This window comes from Triticum dicoccoides, chromosome 6B (genome assembly GCF_002162155.2).
Source record: "Triticum dicoccoides isolate Atlit2015 ecotype Zavitan chromosome 6B, WEW_v2.0, whole genome shotgun sequence".
Lineage (NCBI taxonomy): Eukaryota > Viridiplantae > Streptophyta > Magnoliopsida > Poales > Poaceae > Triticum > Triticum dicoccoides.
The window spans coordinates 31,490,422-31,498,002 of record NC_041391.1 but is presented as its reverse complement, the minus strand read 5'-3'; the positions used below and the strand labels follow the sequence as shown (position 1 = coordinate 31,498,002).

The 7,581-nt window shown below is 47.7% G+C and overlaps 1 long non-coding RNA gene across 4 annotated transcripts; it reads left to right on the top strand.

Annotated features, from left to right (window-relative positions):
- Positions 1–439: 439 nt before the first annotated feature.
- LOC119324787 lies at positions 440–5,180 on the top strand. Of its 4 annotated transcripts, none has more exons than XR_005157182.1 (4): positions 440–1,936; positions 2,073–2,131; positions 2,331–4,060; positions 4,735–5,180. It is a non-coding gene; the product is annotated as an uncharacterized LOC119324787 (long non-coding RNA). The 4 variants fall into 4 exon arrangements; XR_005157179.1 differs by adding an exon at positions 4,186–4,229 and having other exon boundaries at positions 2,073–4,060; XR_005157181.1 differs by having other exon boundaries at positions 441–827; positions 1,785–1,936; positions 2,073–4,060.
- Positions 5,181–7,581: the final 2,401 nt, after the last annotated feature.

The following is a 7,581-nucleotide window of genomic DNA, read 5'->3' as shown; positions in this document are numbered from 1 at the left end:
CAGTCAGAGGCGTCCACATATATAGTGATCAGTGGCGGGACCATCATTGCGGCGAGCAAGGCTGAACGGTCTGGGTATCCGGTAGCGGAGCGAGATCCTTTCTCTGCCTAGTGACCGGCAGGCGCAACACAATTGAGCTTCATCGTTGATCGTCGTCCCAACAAACCTTTCTGATGGTCTTTTGTTTTCTATCTTGTCAGTCGTGCCTAGTATAATGCTATTTGCAGATGGAGGCATATATACAACCCAAATGCTAAAAAGTGGTCAAGTGCTCGTTGACGCGAGCGAGCACTCACCGCGTCAGTCGTCGGATCGCCACGGACGCGCGATCCAGATCCCAGGTTTTTTTCTGTCGGGGCGGACGTTTCACGCGTGGGTGCGGTGCGTTACAACACGCTTCACCTAGAGGGCCCACCGCTACTCCCACGATCTCGGTGCCGTTGTATCCCCCAACCCAATCCATTCCTCTTCGCTCGCCCCAAATTTCGCTCTCGCTCGCCGGTTGTTGGCAGAAATTGGAGCGGCCGGAGCGCGCGCGCGACGGAGGTGCGCGAGGTTGCGTTGGCGCGCGCGGGGTACTGCAGAGGTGCGCCCAGAGAAGGCCGCGGTGGGAGGTGCGCTAGGCCACAGGGGGAGGCGCGCGAGGCTGAGATGGAAAGCTCGCTGTTGCGGTGGTGCGCGCGCGGCGAGGCTGTGTTTGTGCGCGCGCGCTTTGGAGGTGCGCGTGGCTGCGGTGCTGCGCGGGGGGACTGCAGACGAAACCGGTGAGCGGGGTGAAGGTACCCGGCGACGTTTTCATTTCCGGCGGTTGAGTCTCCGCGGCTGAGGTAAGGTCCAGCTCCATGCACCGTTCTGTGTTTCCATTTTCTGCTCGGGTTAGGGTTCTTAGGTCATGGGCGCAGGGTGGGGAGAGGGAATCATGCGCACAGAGAGGACTTTCGGCAGATTTGTTTGTATTCGAAACGGATTTGCCTGAGATTACAGTAGGAGTTGCCTGAATCATGTTAACTTAGTTGCTCGGAGTCTATGACTGACTGATGTAAACTGGTTTTTTGTGGAATTTGATGAGTTGCTTCAGTATTGCGTATGAGTTGCCCCGTTAATGTTAATCGAGTTGCCCAATTCCGCCATCTCCTGCATACGACCAACCAATCAATCTGATTCAACTGAATTAGGAATCCATAGCAGCACAATGCATACTATACTAGAGCGAGATGACCGAACACTAAGCATGACTATTAGCCATTGACTGTTATCTGAAACGAACGAACGAAAATCCAAACACCGTTGCAACTTGTTCTCTGAATCTGACTGCCCTATAAAGACTAGTTTACTATATGTACAATCTGTGTATTGATGATTCCAACTGAGCCGGGCAGTTAATGATGTGATGAATCATCAGAAGATGATATCACCAGTAGGAATGGAATGAATAGTTATCAATCGGCCATCTTCTCTTGTTTGCCCTCATAGTTAAGTCAATGATGGTTGTCAAGTAAACAGATGAGATGATGATACAAAAAAGTCAGTAGTGCTGGTAAGGGATTATGCATGTATGTATGTATGTATGTATGTATGTGGAGTATGTAATAAACAATCTAGACAGAGGCTGTTCATGCGCTCGGCATTGTCATTGTTGGGGTCCGGTTGGATTCGGCTTGTCTGTAAGTCTCCCTTAACTATTTCAAAGTGTATTCACAATAATAACTATTCAAAGCACATGCTATGTCTGTCCAAGAGCCTAGTTAATATTCTCACATAACTGGATCCTTTGCTTATTGCAGTGAAGAGAAGCGAGAGGAAACTCACGGTGGTCTAGGCACAAAATGCTATCAACCCACTTGCTTGAAAATTATTTGCATTTGCATACATCCCAGCAGGACTTGTTGTTTATTTTCCCTCTTTGCAACCAAGAAGTTTTGCCAACCACTTCCAGGTAAACCTCATAAATCCCCAATAGCTTTTCAACTAGTTTTTTCTGCCTCCCCAGTAGCTGGATGTTAGCCTTTTTTGTTCCAGCAAATAAAGTGAGTTGTCTGAAACTTATGTGCAAATTTCCTACATCACAACAGGACTTGCTCTATGGCCCCCCTTTATTCGCAAGCAAAAAGGTTTCACCGACAACTTTCAGGTAAACTTCGCACAAGCCCAAGATCTTTCCAACATGTGTTTTTATGCATCCCCAGTAGCGGTTGTTAGTTTTATTTGTTCAACAAAAAAGGGAATTGCCTAAAACTTATATGTAAATTGCCTACATTGCAGAAGACTTGCTTTTGATTTCCCGTTCTCCTTTCTTTGGTGACAAACTAATAAGCTGGCTGCAAAAATAGGTTTTGACTCACAAAATTTGTGTAAACTACAAGAACAACTTGAGCCTTTTTGTGTCTGGCGAGTCGATGGCGATCGACAATTTTTTCTAGGTGAGGCAAACCATTGCTCTGCCTTGAAGTCAGGCATTATCTTGGCAATGTTTGAGAGTGACACGAGTGGGAAGTTGCCTGGCAGAGGCTGCGAGTTACCTGATCTGTGGGCGTGAGTTGCCAGATGTGTATTACAAGTTGTGAGATCTACGGTTTTTTGAACTTGGCACTAGTGTGGTTCCCCCGTTTTTCAAAAACTTGCATAACAATTGATAAGTAGTTGCTTGTTTTTGCTTTTCGATTTGCCCAATGGCTGTCGTTTAAACATCAACCTGGACTAAAAATGAGGGATTAGGCAAGTCCACACTACTAGACTAGGCAATTGACACACAAAACAAGCAAGTTAAACACAAATGTTAGGCACAAACCTAGGGGGTAGGGGTTGTGTGCAGGTAAATCACACATACAGAACATGCATGTCACATTCAAAGGTCAAGCAAGTAACATACTCAACACTAGCAAGTCACATTCAAATGTCAAGCAAGTCACATAGCCAACACCAGCCAGTTAGATTAAAATGTCAAGCAAGTCACATGCTCAACACTAGTTGTAGGTAAGCTCTTCTTTTTTTCCCTTTCAAACACCCACATGGTTTGTTTGACATTTTCAGCAGGACTTGCTTGACATTTGAATGCGACTTGCTAGTGTTAAGTATGTGACTTGTCAATTCTTTTTTAGGCAAACTGTGACTTTGCATGTTTCTGAATGTGTGATTTACCTGACACACAACCCCCTCTTTCCCACATTTGATGTTTGTTTAGGCAAATTATTTCTTAATTTTCCAAACAAACCAACCTTGTAACTTGTGTGTTCCATTGTCCATGTTTTTTCGCCAAATGAACAGTGCATTGCAGCTAGAGTTGAGTAGAACTTGCTTGATATTTGAATTTGACTTGCTACTGTTAATTAAGCCTGTGACTTGCCTGCTGTTTAGGAAAACTGGGACATGCCTGTTTCTCAATGTGTGATTTATATGACACACAACCCCCCTCCCACACCCCCTTGAAGTTTGTTTAGGCAAATTATTTCTTTGTTTTTTCAAACAACAAACCTATCACTTGTCTTTTTCAATGTCCACATTTTTTTTCTGGAAGGAAAGAAGAATCAGAGAGTGATCCCTTTCCAACAGACTGATCGAATTCCAGCTGACTCTTATCGCTAACTTGACTCGGTCTAAGGGCACAAGGTTTATGTCTATCCCTAGCAAGTCAGAGTGCATTACATAGTGCATTTGAGCTAGTGATGAGTAGGACTTGGTTGACATTTGGGCCTGACTTGCTAGTGTTAAGTATGTGACTTGCTTGACATTTGGAAAACCTTTTGTTCCTCTTAAAATGTGTGTTTGTGTGTGATATCCAGCCTATTTATTTTAACGAAACCTGAGTTCCTTTTTATTGCCTTTGCAAAGAAGCAAGCATGATCACTTCTTTCTCTTCAAGAATTTTCTTTTTTTACAGGTAACCACATCAGCTCAGCCAACTGTGTTCAGATTTATTTCCTTTTCTCAAGCATGTTTTTTAATTTTTTGTGCAGTTTTTAATAACTAGCATGTATGTATTTGCATGTTTTACAACGGAGATTGCATTTTACAAAGCATAGGAGAGTCGGGTGTTCTTCATGGTGCGGGATCACCTGCATAGGTATATGACTTTCCTTCTGGGCAAAATTTTCTATTTTTACCAGTTTTGTTTGCAGGCTGGAAGATATATCCATGCAATTTCTAGGAGTTTTTCTGTATTTGTTCTCCTCCTTTTTTTTGTTTTAGGTACTGGTGGTTTTCTGGGGTTGTTTATGTCAAGAGCAACCATGGTATGCACACATTCACACACTTTACTTTCTGCATCACCACTTAGTCTCCTGCAAAATCCACTTAGTTGCCTCCTGCATCACCACAAGTTGCCTAAAAACACAGCGGGGAGCGGCGGATGTCTGCAGGTTAACTTATCACGAGTTTTGCCTACAGATGCACACATACTTGCCCGCAGTTTATGTGCCAAGTTGCCTAGATGGCGTAACAATTATGGTTTCAGGGTAAACAGGAACACAAAGCCACAAGTTGCCTGCAGAAATTCATATACTTGCCCGCAACTATTGTGACAAGTTGCCTTTGTTAACAAATATGCTCCAAGGAACAGAAACACAGACCCACAGGTTGCCAACAGACATTCACACGCTTGCTTCCACCAAATGTGACAATTTGCCTAGCAAGAGACACGAATCCCACCTAAGTCCACCGTTTTATGGAATAAAAGCTCCTTCTTAAGTTGCCTATAAATTTACCACAAGTTGGCTAAATCGCATCAATGTTCTGTAGGTCAGAGGAGGAGGAAGAACTAACCCGTCGGCTGGAGAAGATGGGGCAGAGGTGGTTGCTGCGGGAGTGGCGACGCTGCTGCTGCTGGATTTTGGCCTTGTAGGAACTTTGATCCATGGATTTGGAACCATGGGGGAAAAGGGGGAGGAAGAAGGAGGGGAACAGGAGGTAGGGAGAGGCGTTCGCGTGGGACGCACGCTGTGCAGGTGTGCGGGAGCGGTTACGATCACAGGAGATTCGTTGTCGGCCATGTGCGGGAGTGGTTACACCCCTTTCCTTTTCTGTCGTGCCAACTGTCCAGGGGTTTTCACTTTCCTTTTTTTGGTGTGTGCCCTACAATACTAACTAGCCAACATGTGCTCCCTAGTCACATCCTATATACAATAATAGAAGTGCCTAAGCTAGAAACAAAGTCGTGCATCTGAAGTACTTGGCTGAGCTCTCAACGGTTGACACGCTTTTTGCATTTAACTTTTTCTAGTGTCCATTAGGATTTACAGGACTGTCGCCCACAACCCTTGGATTTTTTGGCGACCCCCTCCTCCCTCTCGCGACCCCCTCGCGCCGCCATCCAGGGCAACGCCAGGGGGACCAACTCCGCGCGCCGCCAACCTTCCCGCGAGGCAGATCTCTGTCGCCACTACCACCGTCACTGGCCGCGGTGCTGGCTGCGCCTGACGCCTACTTGGCTAGGGCAGGAGGGAAGCGACGGATCTCCCATCAGGCGGTTGGGCGCCTTGTGCGGGGTCTTCGCACGGCAGCCACGGCGGCATCCTGGCTGTGCGGCGGCAGCCGGCGAACCCAGGGATGGCGAGGTCCTCCGGTGGGATTCTCCGCTATGCGATGGGCGGCGGCAGTGGCCGTGGATCTGGCGTCCCGGCCAGATCCGTCGTGGTTCGGCTATGGCCGGCCGGCGGCGCGTGATGCGGATGGGGTGGGGCGGCCGCAGGTCCTCAACCGGCTTTCCGACGGCACTATACGTCTTCATGGCGAGGTTCCGCTCGGTTCCAGCCAGCAGCGAGATCCGGACGACGTGGCTTCTGGTGAAAATCGCGCCTGACTGCGGTCTTGGCGGGTGATGGCGGCATCTCGGACGTCGTTCCCTTCTCGAGGCATCATCGTTGCAGGTCACATCAACCTGATCCGGAAGTTCCGGGAGAAACCCTAAATCTGGGTCTACCGGATCGAACGATGACGGCGCCTTCGGTGTCGTTTTCCCTCCTGGGGGCGTTGTTTTGGAGCAAGTGTTGGTTGGATGGGACAAGAGGAGGAGCGGTGATTTATCTTGCCCATTGATGATGGCGGATCTCGGCGGCGTGGCGCAGTTGAAACTTCGGAGATGGACTCGCGCAGGAGGGTGGCGATGTCTGGCATCGTGGTGGTGTCGGCGGCAGCTAGACCGGGCAAGGTAGATGCAGCAGTACAGCTCTGAAGATGGATTGGTGGCAGGTGGCTGCGGCGGCCTCATACCTGGCAGGCATCCTGGTTGAGGAGCACGCCCGACTGGTGGGTGCCCATACCCGGCAGACGTCCTGATTGGGATCTCATGTATTAGATGTTAGGTTTGGCTGCAAGGTCTGTTTGGTATTAGGTCCAGACTATCAGCGCTCCTTCATCAACTGGATATGAGTAGCGACAGATGTTGCTTAGACGATGACTTTGGTCTTACTGTTGTATGAGTTTGTAAGGTCTTGTGTTAATAATTGATAAAATGGCTGTATGCATCGTCCAGATGCAGAGGCCGGGGGTCTTCCTCCTTTTTTAAAAAAAATAGGATTTACAGCCTATTAAGGTCTAAAAGAAAACAATGTATTAAGGTCTAAAAGAAAACAATGTATGCATTAATTAATTCCATCTGTAGCGGCTGTTGCTGAGAAGTTTGCAGCTATTGCAGCAACTGATTAAGAAAGCAGCGGCGGTCTCCATAGAAAAATTAGGGTTTATGCCTCCTGTTGGTGCCGCTGCAGGTCCGCCTCCTCTCCGGTGGCCCTAGGGCCATGGGGGTGTGGTGGATCTCGGCAAGGGCCGTCGGGAGGGCTCCGTTTTTAGTCATTTATTTCAGTTTTGCTAGGGTTTGGGTCCTGCTTAGGAAGACGAGACGGCGGCGGCTCCCTGAAGATGGAATAAAGGTCTTCCCGCCTAGGCCCCGTTCCGACGGTGCGTCTAACACCGTTGGTGGGCGTGTGGAGGTGTGTCTCCGGTGGATCTATCTTTGGTGGATTTTCTCGGATCTTGTCGTTGTTCGTCTACGTGTGTCTTCGAATTGGATCCTTCTGATCTACGTTATTCTTCATCTGCGGCGGTTGTTGTTCGTGCGCTGGTCCTACGGGGCCTTAGGACGATGACTTCCCGACTGTCTTCTACAACAAGTTGTGCCCGACTCCGCCGATGGAGGGGCGATGACGGGGGCGCGCCTTCGGCTCGTTTCAATGCTTGTAGTCGTCGCTAGGTGGTCTACGTATCTGGATGTAATTTATATTATTTTTGGTATTCGTTGTACTGCCATGATTAAAGATGAATAGATCAGAGATTTTCTCTAAAAAAAGAAAGCAGCGGCCGAAGCTACTGAAATAGCGTCAGGTGTGCTCAATGGCAGCCTAAAACAAACTCTGCTAAAGTGCATTATGATGCTAAAAACGTCCTCTCAAAGAAGAAACAATGGCAATACACCAGTTTACGAGTCAAAAAAATATATCCCAGTTTACATGCGATGCTATCGACACACTGTCTATTTTAAGACATACTCTCTCCATCCCATAACATAAGACATTTTTGCAGTGACAGACGTTTTTGCAACCTATGACAGAGAGGTTACTGCATAAACTCGGGACATGGACAAAATGTAGT